The 18080-nt window shown below is 44.6% G+C and overlaps 2 protein-coding genes across 2 annotated transcripts in view; one reads left to right on the forward strand and one right to left on the reverse strand.

Annotated features, from left to right (window-relative positions):
• FOXJ2 (forkhead box J2) overlaps nt 1-3798 on the reverse strand; it is a 19797-nt gene extending 15999 nt beyond the window's left edge. The window contains exon 1 of the mRNA XM_026502514.4: nt 2663-3798. The gene's annotated coding sequence lies outside the window, so the exon portion shown is untranslated. The remainder of the gene's footprint in view (nt 1-2662) is intronic.
• Nucleotides 3799-17883: 14085 nt separating this feature from the next.
• SLC2A3 (solute carrier family 2 member 3) overlaps nt 17884-18080 on the forward strand; it is an 88539-nt gene continuing 88342 nt past the window's right edge. The window contains exon 1 of the mRNA XM_044385247.3: nt 17884-18075. The gene's annotated coding sequence lies outside the window, so the exon portion shown is untranslated. The remainder of the gene's footprint in view (nt 18076-18080) is intronic.

The following is an 18080-nucleotide window of genomic DNA, read 5'->3' on the forward strand; positions in this document are numbered from 1 at the left end:
AGAAAGGCAGAGAAAAACAGAAGGATATTCTGCTGGAGTGGAAGACTGATCCTGGATGAGACGTGTAAGTCAAAACAACAGGCACAGTTTTCTTCCCACTTTATCCGAAAGGCCAGGAATCGCTCTCTGGATGGTGCCAAGGTCAGGTACGAAGGAGTGATAACTTCCTGCTCTGGACAGAATGCCAACACTACTAGAGTAGTGGTTAAGTTGACCACATTACCAATTACCAGTCAGGCTGCCCGGGTTTCAATCCTGGCTCCACTACTTACTGGCTGTGCAAGCTCAGGCAAGTTACTTAACCTCTCTGTGTTGTAGTTTCTTCCTCTATAAAATAGAGATGATAACTGTACCTGCACGGGGTTGTTGTGAGGATTGCCTCGAGTGAATATTTTTAAGGTGTTTAGGAAGTGTTAGGTAAGTGTAGCTATTATTATTTTTGAATGGGGAAAAAACAGCGAGTGTTAGAAATGAGAAAGCAGACCATTGAGGTAAGACTGGAAATAGCGAGCCTGCAATGGTTTACATTACAAGACCCGCACTGAGTTTGCAATAGCTCTCGGGATGTCAGAATCTCCAACTTTAACTTTGGGGATAGTGTCACCCCGCTACTGACCAATGCCAGGACCAAGCAGATGCCAAAGATGAAGGAACGAGGGGATATCATCTCTAATTTTTAACCAGGGCCAGATCTAGTCATAAGACACAATCTGGAAAACAGCACTCTTTAAAGCATAGTTAATCCAACCCAACAGCCATCTGCTTCTAGCGGATTCCACAGAGGCAAGGAGAATTAGGGAAACTCCATCCCAGCAGGGGACGTGTGGTAAGGGTCCACCTGGAGCTGTCGTGGTACAGATCACTCTGAGCCACTCGAACAAGTTGCATTCCGGCATCTGGGAAAGCACTTTGGGAGAAATGCATTGCTATTACACCAGAGTCGGCTCTTTTCACAAAGAGGGAGTTCTAGAGGTAAGAGCCAAGGATCCTCATGCTTTTGAGACCAGAGATACCAGAAATGAAACTCTCTTACTAGTTCTAGAAGTGGCCCCAGCCTGACACTGAGCTGCCCTGCCACAAGAAATGACTTTCGTGTAGCCATTCCTGAGGGTTCCCACTGGCCAGGTCAGGCCAAACCCTTCCTCCCAGCAGGGCAGCCTCACCAGCACCCTGTCCAAGTCCTCGCGCAGGGGCACCTGCTTCCAGAGGCCTAACCAGATTCTGGGTAATTGGAGGCTTGGTCTGAAAAGCACGGATGTAACTGTCTCTACATACATACCCACTCAAAACAGAGACAGAGCCACATTCACCTGAATTAAGAAACATATGGACACCGCTCTCTAGCACAGCTGTGCAGACCTGGGTTACAACCCGGCCTCAAATACTACCACTAACAGGTAATTTCCAGGACCAAGCAGATGTACGTAGGGACTCAGGCAGCCCACCATGGCCCAGACAGAGAAAGAAGAAGGAAACCTAAAAACCCACGTAAGCTGAAGCCTCCCACTTGGTTTTGCTGTGAGGTGCACACAGATGAGGAATGTACTAACGGCAAGGCAGGAAAGCCAGCACCAGCTAGTGATCCCAGGTGGAAAGACACACTACTAAACACATACAGCCCGGCCTCCGCTAGAAGGATTTCCTGGCACCTTTTTCCTGCCTTTTCTGACGATCCTGATGATTCCTGCTCCGTATCTCATGAAAGAAAACTTAAATACAAGATTCCAGAGACACAGAACAAGACACAGGAAGGGAAAAGATGACACTATTAGGTGCTTTTCTGAAAGAAAATTCATCATAGCTCAAATCTCCCAGGGTGTCAACTCGTTTCAACAGAAGACTGGAAGGAGGCTGAGCAACAACACCCCTCTCTTCCTACCCAGGATCTGCTTTTTCCCCGAGGAACTGTCAGTGGAGGACAGGCGCTGTGGACAGGAGCTGTGTAGGGCACGAGGGCAGTGGTACAGGGCCAGCCTTAGGGAAGCACTTCAACGCAGGAGTTAGCGTTCCCCCACAGCCTTTCTCCTTGCCTTGGGACAGGTGGGATTTCTATCTTCCCTTTGGATTTTATTGATAGAGGCATGCTTCCATCCAGGAGTGGGTGTGCCACGAGAGGAGGCCTCCTGGTGTCTGAGGAAGGGTGAGTGACAGTCATCACAGTGGGTTGGAGAGAACAGCTCTGGGGGATATTAAGCTGACGTAGGCTTACGAGGTAAGAAAAGGTAGTATCAGTGGAAGCCCTAGACAAGTCTAGGCCATGAACTGCCACGATGACTTTAGTGAGGTAAAAAAGCCCAAGAATGGAGAGAGCTATGGGAGTCTGGTTGGGATGTGTCCCTCATCATTACACAGTATGGATGGAGTTCTGAAAATGCAGGTGTTTGCTGATACTCCTTTGCCCTCAGCATGAAAACATACATGTCCCTAGGGACCTCAGATGAATCCCAGCCATCCAGTCCCCAAACACTAAGAAACCCATTTCTCAGAGCCTCTGCAGCAAGAGGTAAGTTTGAATCCAGGAGCTTCCTCAGAACACATTCCCCAGAGGATTCTCTGAGTTATTACTCTACCTTTCCCAGGGATGAAACCCAAGAGCCACCATCTCAGCCCCTACACCCACTAGTACCTAAAGAGGACAGAGAAGGTGAAAGAAAGCACTAACCTGTCTCCAAGGTTCCCCCAGCAAAGGGAGGGAACCACCTGGTACTGGAGTTTGGGGTTGGAGGGACTCCCCTCTTCAAAGGCAGATGAAGAGTCTCATCCTCAGTGGCTCTTCCTGTACTTGGCTGAGCATCCCAAGCTGGGGTGGGGAACTGGGTCCCCTGAGGATGAGGAGCGGAGGGAGGAGGAGGTGGGGGAGGAGAAGGAGGTCCTACCTGGGGAAGGTGGCACACCCCCCACACCCTGCCTGTAACCCTGGGGAGGAGGGGAGGAGCCTCTCCCAACCAGGAGTTGTCTCCTCCCCCTTGGGGGAGTCCCCCTCCCCCCCAAACTGGATCTTTCGGGAGTGGAGGGCTCTTTCTGTCTGCTGGAGATCTGAGCGGAGGGGCTCTGCCCTGTTCCACTGTCTAGGTACAAGGAAGTTGAGAGGAGAGTTCTTCCCCTCTCCTGAAAGGCTGAAAGCCGACTCCTCTTCTTTCCCTGGAGTGTCCTCTGCTTCTGAATGTAAGGACTCCTCTCCCCTTGTGAGTACTGGATAGGATGGAGGGCGCCTACTCCACAGGCATTTCCCCCTTTCTCTTAGCCTCAGAAGTCCTGAACTGCTGAGAGTGTGCGTTTGGAGGGGTGGAGGCACGCTGGGGCGGTCTCGCTCTGCCTGCTTCCTTTAGTAAGATCACCCCTTTCGACTTCTGGAGGTCTATTCCCGGGCCAGGATGGGGGGTTTTCCTCGCCTCTAGGAGACACTCTCCCCTAGAGGGGTCTCTCCTTCCCGTCTCCCGAGTGGTAAGGGTCTCCTCTCCAGCGGGGAGAGAGGCTGCTCCCGTCCCCGCTCCCGCCTCCGCTCCGGGGGTGCCCCCGAGGGTGGGGTTTTCCTACTCCCCGCTCTCCCTGAGCTGGCCTGGGCAGCAGGGTCCGGGAGGCCGCGGCTCCCGACTCCCGTCCCTGGCTACTGTGGCGGCAGCGCCTCCTCTAGTCCCGTCCCGTCCGGTCCGCTCCCTTCGGCGCGTGAGGCCCCCGGCGCTGCCACCTCTCGGGCTCCGGCCAGTCCGGGCTCCCGGGGAGCCAGAAGGCGGACGGACAGTGTCAGGGCTCGGCTCGGGCTCGGGCTCGGCTCGGCTCCGCTGCAGGCCCCGGCTCCTCCCCGGCCTCCGCGCCGCGCTCCGCGCCCCTCCCCCTCCCCCGCCCGCCCGGCCGCCGCCGCCGCCGCCTCTCGGCGCGGGTTAAGGAGGAGCGGGCGGCGCCGAGCCGCGGGCCGCGCCGCCGGGGTGCGCTGCGCCGGGAGAGCCGCGCCGCCCGCAGCCGGGGGACGCGCCGCCGCTCGCTCACCTCCAGCCGCCGGGCCGCTGGGCCGCGAGCACCTCGCCGGCGGCGCGGGACGGCAGCCCCCTGCCGTCTCTCGGGACGGTCCCCGGTTCACGCCCGACACTGTCAGCGGCAATTTCACACGCGCGTTCTGGGGTGTTCTATACACGACAGACCCGAGGTGTTTTCTCCGGCACGTCTTTGATGGGTTTCCCGTTCCCCGGAGATAGTGTATAAAGGCTTATGGCGTTGGGACGGAGTTATCTGTTATCCTGACATCACCCTGGAGTTTAGTAAATGCTTGTTGAAGGAGTGGATGTGTAAAGAGATAAAAGAGCACGTAACGGAGAAAACTCCAGACTAAACTCTATAAACTTGTGCACGGCCCCTTTTCTATCGAGTCTTAGCGAGGAAGGGACCTTGATACTCGCCCTGACTACCCACTAGGGCGGTTGCAAGGACCACATGAGATAATTTATGTGAAAATACTTTTTAAACTGTACAGTATACAAAGGATGCAAAACACGACTTCTCGTTCAGTTCACTTGACGATCTTGTAACATATCTTGTCCTGAGTGTCACACGGTAAAGAATGTTATTCTCTGCCCCATCCGGAATAACCCCCCTCCAGAGACAGAAAAATGCCACCAGGGAGCTCACCTCTCCTTTCCCTCCTCCAGTCACATTATTCCTCTGGAAATTCTTATATATTTCATCCTCTGACCTGTTAAAATTTTCTCAAACTATTCTACTTTCTATCATATAAAATAATATGAAAGCAAAAAGTATCATCCATGAAATATTTGAATTGTTTAAAAAAAAGACTGTGTATTCAAGATTACAGCTTGATGACTACATTTCACATTTAGATAGTGAAGTCTTTTATCTTCTGGCTAAATGTATGATACTTTAAGTTATGCATAGATAAAATTACATTATATTTACAGTGTGCCAGGCTTGAGCTAAGAACTCTGCATGTGTTATCACATTTAATTCTTCTCGCAATCCCAGAAGGTACTACTATTACAAGACCTATTTTACAGATGAGAAAACTGACTTAGAAATTATGACTGTGTCTAAGGTCACATGATTAGTAAGTAGCGAAGTCAGGACTTAAACCCACAAATCCAAATAACTCCAAAGACCCAACGCTTAACTTCTATTCCATTGTCTTGAACTGTCAGAATTAAAAACCATCCTTAATCTTATTGTAATAGGGATGTATGGGGACAAATGGTAGCAACATTTGTGATGAACACAGCATAATGGATAAACTTGTGCAATCACTGCAGTTGTACACCTGAAACTAATGTAACATTGTGTGTCCACTCTATTCAAATAAAAAAGAAAATAGATGGCATTTCCTCTACATAAATAGAAGGCAGAAAGGTCAATTGGTTGTTTGTGATATAAATATGAAAAAAATCCTTAAACTTAAAGTGAAGCCCAATTGAGCCTTTTCCACTATACAGATTTAAAGCTGTATTTTCCCCCTCTTTGAAATATTAACTTGTTCTCCCACACATAGGTAATTTGGTATCAAATGCTTCTTGCTATGTGTTAGATGTTTTGCTATGTTTCATTTGTCAATCATTTTCTACATTTTTCTATGTATGTGGAATTTGGAGGGGCAGGGGTAGAGAGGTAGTATTAAAAATGGGAAAGCTAGGGAAGGATTAGACTCTTTTCCTGGAAATTTAGAAAAATTAAAAGCTCAATAAATTATTTTATATATACAAGATATTTGCTGCATTATTTGTAACTGTAGAAAATGAGAAAATTTGCTTAAATAACCATAATAGGGTAACTGTTAAATAAATAATGGTATGTCTATATAATAGCTGATTTTTTTTAAGATTTTATTTATTTATTTGTGAGAGAGAGATTGTGTGCACAAGTAGAGGGAGCGGCAGGCAGAGGGAGAAGCAGGCTCCCCACTGAGCAGGGAGGCCAATGTGGGACTCCATCCCAGGACCTGGGGTCATGACCTGAGCCAAAGGCAGATGCTTAACGGACTGAGCCAGCCAGGCATTCCAGATTTTCTCCTTCTTTACCATTTAGATATTTTGCAATAGGCATGCATTATTTTAAAAGGACCAATTTTTTTCATATATCTGAATATATTCTAGTGAGAAAATCATATTTTAAAAGTTTGTATAATATAATCATGTAATTGCTTTTTAAAAATATAAACTTATGTGTATTTACGTATTTGAGTATACACACACACACACACACACACGTGGATATGCACCAAAGATGTGAGCTTGAAGGTAATTTAATTTACCTCATTTTCTACTATATCTATAATTAGTGTTCATATGGGTTTTGCTTATGTAACTTTTAAATTAAAAGAAAAAAAACTGATAAATAAGCCTCCATTTGTTTTGTTTTTGCCTTAAGACAGGGGGAAGCACTTGCATTCATTCTCTGTATACTTTGCATTAAGAAGGGTGATATGGAGCAGAATAAAAATACAGTCACCGAGAGGCACCTGAGTGGCTCAGTAGTAAAACATGCCACTCTTGATCTTGAGGTCATGAGTTTGAGTCCCACGTTGGGTGTAGAGCTCAGAAACATATATATCTAGAGAGAGAGAGAGAGTCACTACACTGAAACATGCAAGAAACCAAAATGTAAGGATTCACCCTTTCCTGAAATAGAACATATTACATAATTCACGAGTGTTCGTCTACCTTGAGCAAAATGCTTCCTCATACTATTGGTGACTAATATGTCACAATACCATTTTAGAAACATTTATTAAAGACTTATGTATTATATGACACAATGAATACGATTTGTGTATCCAAATCCCAGCTTTGATGCTCAATAACTGTGAGAATTTAAATCACTTAACTGTTCTATTTCCTCATCGGTAAAATGGGGATAATAATAGGATCTGCTTCACAGTGTTGTGGAGAGACTATGTGACTTCGTGCACGTAATGCATTTAAATAAGTACACAGAGAAGAAAAACCTGAAGCCTAAAGAGGCTTAAAAATCATACCAAGCAAATGCAATGTATATGGACCAAGAGACATATCCATCAAATACAGTATGTGGACATTTGGGGGGGGGGGATCCTGATGTGAACAAAGCAACTGGAAAAGGTATTATGAAGCAGTCACTAAAATTTCAATCTTGACTCTGGTGATATCAAAGAATTATTGTTATATTAGATGTGTTAATGGTACTGTGTGTTATTTAAGGATCTTTATCTTTTAAAAATGCATACTGCAGTATTTAATTATGAAATGCCCGAAATTTCCTTCAAAATATCAAGTGACGGGAGAAAGAGGTACAGGTGATAAAAGATTGACCAAGTGTTGCTTATTACGACTTTTTTTTTTTTTAAAATACTATTCTCAGGGCGTGTGGCTGAGCCTGAAGCATATGACTCTTGATTTCTGGGTGGTGAGTTCAAGCCCCACTTGGGTGTAGAGGTGCTTAAAAGTAAAATCTTTTAAAAATAAATAATAAAATACTATTCTCTTTACATTTGTATTTGTTTGAAATTTTACAAAGTAGTTTTTTAAGGGGCGCCTGACTCAGTCAGTAGAGCATGCGACTCTTGATCTTGGGGTCCTGAGTTAAAGCCCCATGTTAGGGATAGAGTTTACTTAAAAAAAAAAATTTTTTTTTAAATACTGTTTAAAAAAATACTAGAAGATAGTAAGGATTATATAAGTATTCACTATTATTATATACTTTGTACTTATAATACTGTATTATCTCTGTTTGCTTACACTTTTCAGATTACAGTATTTTCATTAACGCTATGTCTTTTAGTACTGACACTAAACCTAGGAAGTAGGTATTATTACCCCATTTTACAAATGAGAAGATTTAACTAGAGCCAAGACTGCAAGGCTGTGCAACATACCACCTCCACTCTTCCAGTTTTCCAGAGGACTTACTGGTAAAAGGTGTAGGAAGTAACCCACAGCCACTGAGCACAGGATTTTTGCTTCCTTTCATGGCTGCAGTCAGATCTAGTGGGTAGGGAATAAATGAACATACAAATGATTCATTTGGAAATATTTATTAGACAAGATTTGAGCTCATGTTTGCCCACCAGAAGAAATTCCAGCTGCTACTTTAAAGGGTAATCTAGGAATAACAGAATAGAACACAGCAGAGATTAAATCATAAAGGAAAAATTCCACGGTACGTACTTCCTTTCCATACCTTTATTAAGTTTTCTACTCTAATTTTATATCCTCTACCTAACCTGTTTGTTCTCCCTAAAACTAAGCATAGAACTAAGGTTAGGGGACTAGAGATGAAAAACTGAGAAACGAGGTTGGAAGGCGGGAGGACGTCACATCCCAGTTGTTTTGAGGCCCAGCCTCCCAACAGCTCCGTTCCACCTTAAGAAGCTTTAGCCTCTCCCCTAGCGGGGCAGACACTCAGCTCCTCCCACTCCCGTGTCAGCTCCGACCCGGGAACGTGGGGAAGGGAGGAGAGACGCACCGAATGGAAAGATTGGCGCCCGAGGCCGCAGGGTCTGCCCTGCCCCTACTCTACCCGCACGAGAGGAACGTGTAAAGCACCGGCTATTGGGTTTGGTTCCTTCCCGGAGGATTCAGGATGGGGGCGTGCCCGTCTGAAATTGGAGGGCGGGGGTGGGGGTGAGATATGTGAGGGGTGGGGCTCATCTTGGGGTGGGGTCGAAGAGAACAGAACTGGGGCATTTGAGCTATACAGTAGGCAGTGATTGTTGGTCGAAAATTGTAAGTTCACGAAATCCAGACGCACCTCTTCAAACCATTTCCAAAAGAGGGGGCAAGTTTTCCATTCTCCGCCCCCAATTCCCCGTCTTCGTTTTAATTGATTGGGTTTAAGGTAGGCTGGGCCCAAGGTTGCTTGTTGATTGGCTACGTCCGTAATCCATCAGGATGACGCAAGCGAGGGAGTGGCTATTTGGGGGAGGAAGTGAAGATTATTTTGGTACCTCCTACCGCAACTACTGATTGGTTGAGGTTTGCAGTGAGGTAAAACAAGGCATAAAAATGTCCACTAAAGGGAAGGGCCTATTGGCGGTTCTCTCAGGGACGACGTCTGGGGTGGAACTGGGAAGAGCCAGCTGGGCTCTGTTATTGTACTGAAGGACCAAATTGATTAAAACCCGGAAATGTGTTTAGAAGGGAACCGAAGGAAAGCGGGAAATCCGCGGCACCTTCGTTGCCCTCAAACAAGGTCATTTCCTGCATAGGATCGATAATTTCCTGTTTACTCAACGAAGTCAGCGTGTACCCTGGCTTTCTGGAATACACATGATAATTAAATTCGTATGAGCTTTTAGTCCCATTTACTTACATTACCTAAAAGAATGAGACAGAGGAAAGGAAAAACATGGGATTTAACGTTGCCTCTAAGGAAGAATAGGGAAACTGAGGCTCTAATAGAAAAAGCTAAGGATGGACCCTGGATTACAGTATCCAAGCAGGTGGGTTCATAAAGAAATCATTCATAAAATAATTGAAGAGAGTGGGCGGAGTTGTAGAGAACGGAAACGATTTGTCTGAAGGAAGAGCATTAATCACATACAAAAACTTTGGGTAGGGAATATATTTTGTTCATCGATGTATCTCTGATGCCTGGTAGTGTCACATATAATATATATAATATATATTATATATATATATTTTTAAGTATCTAGATCAAAATAGGGTATCTGGGTGGCTCAGTCTGTTGAGTCTGCGTTTGCCTCAGGTCATGATCCGGAGTCCTCGAATGGAGCGCCATGGCGGGGCTCCCTGCTTAGCCCGGAGCCTGCTTCTCCCTCTCTGCCCCCACCCCTACCCCCTTATGCTCTCTTGCAAATAAATAAATAAAATATTTTTTAAAAAATAAAGTATCTAGGGCACCTGGGTGGCTCAGTTGGTTGCGCATCTGCCTTAGGCTGGGGTCAGATTCCGGGGTCCTGGCAATGCCAGTGCCCCATCCGGCTCCCTGCTAAGATGGAGTCTGCTTCTCTCTCTGCCCCTCCCCCCTGCTGTGGGCTCTCTTGCTCTCTCTCTTTCTCTCTCAAATAAATAAAAATCTTTTAAAAAAAAAATAAAAAGTATATATATCTAAATAAAATAAAAATTTTAAAAATAAAGTATGTCAATTTTATGATCCTGGAAAAATGTTTCACACTTCTTTACCACCTGGGTTAATCCAGCCACAAAATGAGAGGTAGATCTGCTTCCCAGACCTACCATTTTCCCCTTAACACCCTGAGGCCTTTAAAATTTGCGAGCAGATTTCCCCTTAACCCACATTCCTAGAAAAATTGAAAAGATAGATGGAATTAGTAAAAAGATGGCTTCTACATCCAATGAATGGTAAATAAATTGTTTAACCTACAATCTGAGAGTCAAGGGTAGGAAAAACTTACTATTTGAGAACATTGAGAGATAACCATCCATACTAGAAATTATGGAATCGCTTGCTTTCCAGCAAGATTATAGCAAGATTTCACCAGTGCTTTAACACAGTCTAAAAACTGCTCAGAAATTGAGGAAACAGTGCAAAAACTTCCCAAAAGTGTTATAACCATTCCCACTGCAGGACACTGCACGGGCTGTTCGTCAAGATTCAAGTACCTTCTATTTATCCAGAACGATTCCCTCTTTGTAATTTGCTAGAATCTTCTAGGACAGATAGTTTATGAGAGAGTATATCATACTGGGTCTTCAGTATAATTACAATAGTTTGAAATAAGGGGAGGAGCAGGGGGGAGCTATATTTGCAATAATAAAAGCACCATAGGAAAATTATTCCTAAGGTACAAATAATTCTAGGATAATAAGGTATGCATTGCTTATACGAAAGGAGGTAGGGGAGATGTTAAGAAAATTTTCAAGAATTGTATTTATCAGATTAATGTGCATTTTTTTTTCCTGGTAATATTGTATGAATTATGTGGAAACATACAAAATTATTTTGGGTTTAATAATTCATACAGTTAGAGCACTGTCACTTTCCTTTTGATGATGTCCAATAAATCAAAGCAGAAATTGTCTCCGAGGGGAAATAGAGCCTAACACTAAGTCTAAGGAAGAAAAAAACTGGCATTGTTCCTAATCAAAGATCCAAGCCCTCTAGCACGTAAAGATAAACCAGTGGCATCTTGACTGGTGAGAACATAAGACACTGAGTCAGATAGAATCTTAGGCCCTAGCACAATCTTCAACCTCCTGGAGCCTAACCGCTGCCCCACCTCCCCAACCCCCTGCCTTGAGAAACACAGTAATCTTTCTTTCCTCTGGAGGCCCAACAACAGCTACAAGGCCTCAAGGGTGAAAGCACCAGGTTATGGTGCACTTGGAATTTATGGAAAGAAGACGAAAAGGGAAGGCAGGGGTATAGGAGGGGCTGTAGAGGTGTAGAAGGGACAAAGCACTATTGCTCAGTGAGGTATTCCGTCAGGGTTGTGTACAGTAAACAGAAACCACTTTATTTTAAGCAGAAAAGGCCTTAATACGGGGACGTGGGTGTTACAAACTTGTTGGAAGGACTTAGGGGGAGCAGGGCCTCTGCTATAGCACCAGATATGGCTTCAAAAACAAGACTACTAAACTCACCCACTGGGGGAAGCTGCAGAAAGGGGAGGAATCAAGACTGTTGCTTAAACTGTTGAGTTCAAGAACATAGTGCCTTCCTTAAGATCCAGGCATCAGGAAGCTACTGTGGCTAACACTGCCTCAGCAGCCTTCAGTGGCCATGAAGCTTGTAAATGGTTGCTGGAACACTTTTGCCGAAAACCCTGACTTCCCATGACCATGCTGGCCAGCAGCAGCTACCAAAGCAGCCACGAGATGGCCCCTGCCTCACTCCCACTTTTCAAGTCTCTTGGATGTGCAAATTATTGATAGATCGAAACTTAAAACTAGAATTCTAGCCACAAGAAAATCTAGGAAATTAAGGTTTTGGTTTTCCAGCCTCTGTAAGTAGAGGAAAGTATATAATAAGGAGGAAGGGGCACCTGGGTGGCTCAGTTGGTTAAGTGGCTGCCTTTGGCTCTGGTCATGACCCTGGGGTCCTGGAATCAAGCCCTGTGTCAGGCTCCCTGCTCAGAAAAGAGCCTCCTTCTCCCTCTCCCTCTGCCCTTCCCCCACCTTACGCTCTGCTGCCGCCCCCGCCCCCACCCCCAAGGCTCAGCCAGTGGAGCAGTGGCTCTTGATCACAGAGTTGTGAGTTAAGGCCCCACACTGAGTGTGGAGATTACTTAAAAATAAAATCTTTTTGGAAAGATATTCCATGCTCATGGATCGGAAGAATTAACATAGTTAAAATGTCAATGCTACCCAGAGCAATCTACACTTTCAATGCTATCCCGATCAAAAGACCGAGGACATTTTTCAAAGAACTGGAACAAATAGTCCTTAAATTTGTATGGAACCAGAAAAGGCCCCGAATCTCCAAGGAACTGTTGAAAAGGAAAAACAAAGCTGGGGGCATCACAATGCCGGATTTTGAGCTGTACTACAAAGCTGTGATCACAAAGACAGCATCATACTGGCACAAAAACAGACACATAGACCAATGGAACAGAATAGAGAGCCCAGAAATGGACCCTCGGCTCTTTGGGCAACTAATATTTGATAAAGCAGGAAAAAACATCCGGTGGGAAAAAGACAGTCTCTTCAATAAATGGTGCTGGGAAAATTGGACAGCTACATGCAAAAGAATGAAACTTGACCACTCTCTCACACCATACACAAAAATAAACTCCAAATGGATGAAAGACCTCGATGTGAGACAGGAATCCATCAAAATCCTAGAGGAGAACATAGGCAGCAACCTCTACGACATCGGCCAAAGCAACCTTTTTCATGACACATCCCCAAAGGCAAGAGAAACAAAAGATAAAATGAATTTATGGGACTTCATCAAGATTAAAAGTTTCTGCACAGCCAAGGAAACAGTCAGAAAAACTAAGAGGCAGCCCACGGAATGGGAGAAGATATTTGCAAATGACACTACAGATAAAGGACTGGTATCCAAGATCTACAAAGAACTTCTCAAACTCAATACACGAGAAACAAATAAACAAATCAAAAAATGGGCAGAAGATATGAACAGACACTTTTCCAATGAAGACATACAAATGGCTAATAGACACATGAAAAAATGTTCAAAATCATTAGCCATCAAGGAAATTCAAATCAAAACTGCACTAAGATACCACCTTACGCCAGTTAGAATGGCAAAAATAGACAAGGCAAGAAACAACAATTGTTGGAGAGGATGTGGAGAAAGGGGATCCCTCCTACATTGTTGGTGGGAATGCAAGTTGGTACAGCCACTCTGGAAAACAGTGTGGAGGTCCCTTAAAAAGTTAAAAATTGAGCTACCCTATGATCCAGCCATTGCATTACTGGGTGTTTACCCCAAAGATACAGACGTAGTAAAGAGAAGGGCCATATGCACCCCAATGTTCATAGCAGCAATGTCCACAATAGCTAAATCGTGGAAGGAGCCGAGATGCCCTTCAACAGATGACTGGATTAAGAAGTTGTGGTCCATATATACAATGGAATATTACTCAGCTATCAGAAAGAACGAGTTCTCAACATTTGCTACAACATGGACGGCACTGGAGGAGATAATGCTAAGTGAAATAAGTCAAGCAGAGAAAGACAACTATCATATGATTTCTCTCATCTATGGAACATAAAAACTAGGAAGATCGGTAGGAGAAGAAAGGGATAAAGAAAGGGGGGGTAATCAGAAGGGGGAATGAAACATGAGAGACTATGGACTATGAGAAACAAACTGAGGGCCTCAGAGGGGAGGGGGGTGGGGGAATAGGATAGACCGGTGATGGGTAGTAAGGAGGGCACTTATTGCATGGTGCACTGGGTGTTATACACAACTAATGAATCATCGAGCCTTACATCGGAAACCGGGGATGTACTGTATGGTGACTAACATAATATAATAAAAAATCACTTAAAAAAAAAAATAAATAAATAAAATCTTTTTTTTTTTTTTTTTTTTTTTTTTAAGATTTTATTGATTGGAATGCCTGGGTGGCTCAGTCGTTTAGCGTCTGCCTTTGGCTCGGGTCATGATCCCAGCGTCCTGGGATCGAACCCCGCATCTGGCTCCCTGCTCCGCTGGGAGCCTGCTTCTTCCTCTCCCACTCCCCCTGCTTGTGTTCCCTCTCTCGCTGTGTCTCTCTCTGTCAAATAAATAAAATCTTTAAAAAAAAAAAAAGGTTTTATTTATTTGAGAGAGAGAGAGCATGAGTGGGAGGAAAGGCAGACGGAGAGGGAGAAGAAGCAGACCCCCCCACTGGGCAGGGAGCCTGACTGGGAGCTCCATTCCAGGACCCTGGACTACGACCTGAGTGGAAGGCAGATGCATAACCGGCTGAGCCACCTGGGTGCCCCCAAAATAAAATTTTTAACAATAATAATAAAAAGGGGCATCTGGGTGGCTCAATCGGTTAAGCATCTGACTTCAGTTCAGGTCATGATCTTGGGGTCCTGGGATCAAGTCCTGTGTCGGGCTCCACACTCATGAGGCAGTCTGCTTGTCCCTCTGCCCGTCTCCCCACTTATGCGTGTGCACTCTCTCTCTGTCTCAAATAAATTAAAAATCTTAAAAATAGGGGCGCCTGGGTGGCACGGTGGTTAAGCGTCTGCCTTCGGCTCAGGGCGTGATCCTGGCGTTGTGGGATCGGGCCCCACATCAGGCTCCTCTGCTATGAGCCTGCTTCTTCCTCTCCCACTCCCCCTGCTTGTGTTCCCTCTCTCGCTGGCTGTCTCTATCTCTGTCAACTAAATAAATAAAATCTTTAAAAAAAAAAATCTTAAAAATAATAATAAAAAATAAATAAAATAAAATGTCCTTGGTAATAAGTAGAATGAAAGGATTCTGAGCCAGAAGCAACACAAGAATGAAGCAAAAGTCTGTTTTACACTTTTCTTTTTATAAACCAAGAGAGATATAATGGGGAGCAGAGAACTTTTTATATAGTCATATAAAGACATTACCAGCTACCATCTACCATGACCATCATCTCATTTGGAGAATTAACATTTTTAATACCAAAAAGATGGGAAGGTTATACTTTCAGAATTTAAGAACTGGATACATTTCACTTAAAAAAAAAATGCTACCTTGTTCTTTCCTTTCAGAGGAAATACTTTGTTCCAGTGTGGCATTGCTATGAAACCACTGAAGTAGTAAGGTCACAGCTGTAGCAGGGAAGAAACTCAGCTTCTTGTCTAGTCCATTTCAGACTTGCCAAATAGTCCTGAACAGGTCACTTTACCACTGGACCTTCATTTGCTGCTAACTAAAGTAGTACTGCAAACAAATATTAACATTTAAGGAAGGAGAAAAGAAGGTGTGGAAGAAACAGTTTCTTTTTTTTTTAAAAGATTTTATTTATTTATTCGACAGAGATAGAGACAGCCAGCGAGAGAGGGAACACAAGCAGGGGGAGTGGGAGAGGAAGAAGCAGGCTCATAGCAGAGGAGCCTGATGTGGGGCTTGATCCCACAACGCCGGGATCACGCCCTGAGCCGAAGGCAGACACTTAACCGCTGTGCCACCCAGGCGCCCCGGAAGAAACAGTTTCTAAAAGGAACATAGGCTAGAAAAAAACCTGTTATTTAAAAATTTAAAAAGGCATTAGGCTAGTGGAACTCTTAGTTCTCTTACAGTTCTAAAAGTCTATTATTCAACTTTTTTTCTGGACTCCTAATAACCCTCGACCTGGATTTCAGCTTGTAGAGTCTACTTACTTCCATTCATCCCCTTCAGAGGCCCGGATGTAATAAAGCACAGATTTTTTTTCATGTCACTCTTCTTGTTCAAAAGCATTCCGTGGCTACCAACTGTCAATAAAATATAATCCAAACTATTCGGCTTGGCATTCAAGGCCCTCCTCAAACTGATTCTAATCCTTACCTGATCCGCAATTCCCTGCCCTTCAAAAAACAACTGGTATCACCTGAACGGGTGCCTTTATTTGTTACCTAATTACCCCCCATTTTATTTCAACAAATATTCATTGAGTTTATTGAGCATCTTCTATGTGCCAGACTCTGTGTTAGAAACTTCAGGTTCAAAGATCAATCAGGGGGCGCCTGGGTGGTTCAGTCAGCTAAGCATCCAATTCTTGACTTTGGCTCGGGTCATGATCTCAGCGTTGTGAAATCGAGCCCTGTGCGGGGCTCCAAGCTCAGTGGGGAGTTTGCTTAAGGATTCTCTCTCTCCCTCTGCTCCTCTCCCCTTCTCAAGAAACAAAACAAAGCAAAACAAACAAACAAAAAAAACAAAGATGAATCACTCTCAGCCCCTATTAGAGTGACTACCCATCCCAGGTTGCCCAGGACTATCCTGGGGGTTTCCCTTAGTCCTGGGAAAACTGAGACAGTTGATCACCCTAGTTCCTGTTCACAAGAAGTTATAAGGATCTTAATATCTGTTTTAACTCAGAAACTCTGCCTAGATGCATATTTTTTCCCCAGCCTTCTTCAAGAGTAATTATTTTGGATTTCCCTAACAATTAGCATAGTATCAAAGACTATTCCCCATCAAGGTCTTTTATGTTTGTACCACCGCCTAGATTATAGAATCCTGGAAGGCAGCTACTTCTTTCCAGGACTCCACAATGCCTACTAGAGCCTTATAATGATTGTAAAAGAAATGTAGGTTGCATTGAACAGAGAAGTTGGACAAATTCATATGTCAGGCCTTTTTGTTCTTAATTGACAACTTTTTAAGGTAAAACATCAGGAAAAATGTTTCATTGTATGATTGTTTTTATAGAGTTAACAGCATCCAGACCAAGTGACAGAATAGACCCCAGGAGCCCTGCTGTCCCTTCCAGTCACAACCCTCCAAAGGGTAACCAGAATCTGGTTTTATGACACTATAGATTAGTTTTGCTGTTTTTGACCTTTATATTTAAATAGAATCTTTCAGTACGTTCTCTTTTGCACCCTGGTTTCTTTCACTAAACTTTGTGAGATTCGTCCATATATCTTTGCATGTCACCATAATACATTTGCTCTCATTGCTGTATCCTACTTCGTTGAGTGAATACCACCATGTATTTATCCATTCTTCTCTCAATGGGCATTTGGATTATCTCCAGTTTGGGAGCTATTATGAATACAGCTGAGATGAACATTCTAGTACCTATGTTTTGGTGAGTATGTATATGCATGTCTATTGAAATACCTTGGAATGAAATTGTTGGGTCACAGGGTAGGCCTATGTTCTGTTTTAATAAATATTGCTAGTTTCCCCAAGTCATCGCACCAATTTATTAATGTATACCACCAATTAACAGTGTATGGGAGTTCTGGATGCCTCATATCCCCTCCCACGTTTGGCATTCCTTCTTTCTTTCCTTTTCCTCCTCCCTCATTTTAACCATTCTGGTGGGTGTGCAGTGGAATCTCATGTAGTTTTAATTTGGAGTTCCCTGATGACCAATTCAATTGCATACCTTTCCATGTGTTTATTGTTCACTGGGACAATCTCTTTTGTGAAGCTCAGTGTAGATCTTTTTAAACAAACGAACAAACAACAACAACAACAAACCGTCACTCTTGCCTGGCCTCGTTACTAAAGGCCAAGCCATCACCGTGAGGCTCCAAATAATTCCAAGTTAGGTTCGGGGAAGAACAATCTCTCCAAAACCCTTTTGTGTTCTCTCGGGCCCTCCCCTCCGCTGGAGAGCACCAGCAGGGCAGCAGGGCAGCAGGGCACGACTTTTATTGGAAACTCGGAAGAGTCCTTTCTGGGAGGTGGAAAGAAAGACAGTTGGGCTTTTCATCAGAAAACAGCCACTGGGGCCAAAAGAACTACCAGGAATTGCCCCCCCCCCCCCCGCGCGCGCCCCCCTCCGCCCTCTCGGCGCCCACTGCGGCCCGCCCCGCGGGGATATCTGGGGGCACCATCTCGGGGGCGAGGGGGCGGTGAGGGGGACGGGTATCTCTTAAAGCAGAAATGTTAACACCCTCCTAACGGCGACTTTAAGGGTGGTGGGGCCCAGCACTGTTTCCCCGTAAAGGGTTCCCAGCCGCCTTCGTCCGAAGACGCCGGATGGGTCTGGCGGCGGCCTCCAGGGCTGGTCAGTTTGGTGCGAAGGTGAG

Source organism: Ursus arctos, unplaced genomic scaffold (genome assembly GCF_023065955.2).
Source record: "Ursus arctos isolate Adak ecotype North America unplaced genomic scaffold, UrsArc2.0 scaffold_26, whole genome shotgun sequence".
NCBI lineage: Eukaryota > Metazoa > Chordata > Mammalia > Carnivora > Ursidae > Ursus > Ursus arctos.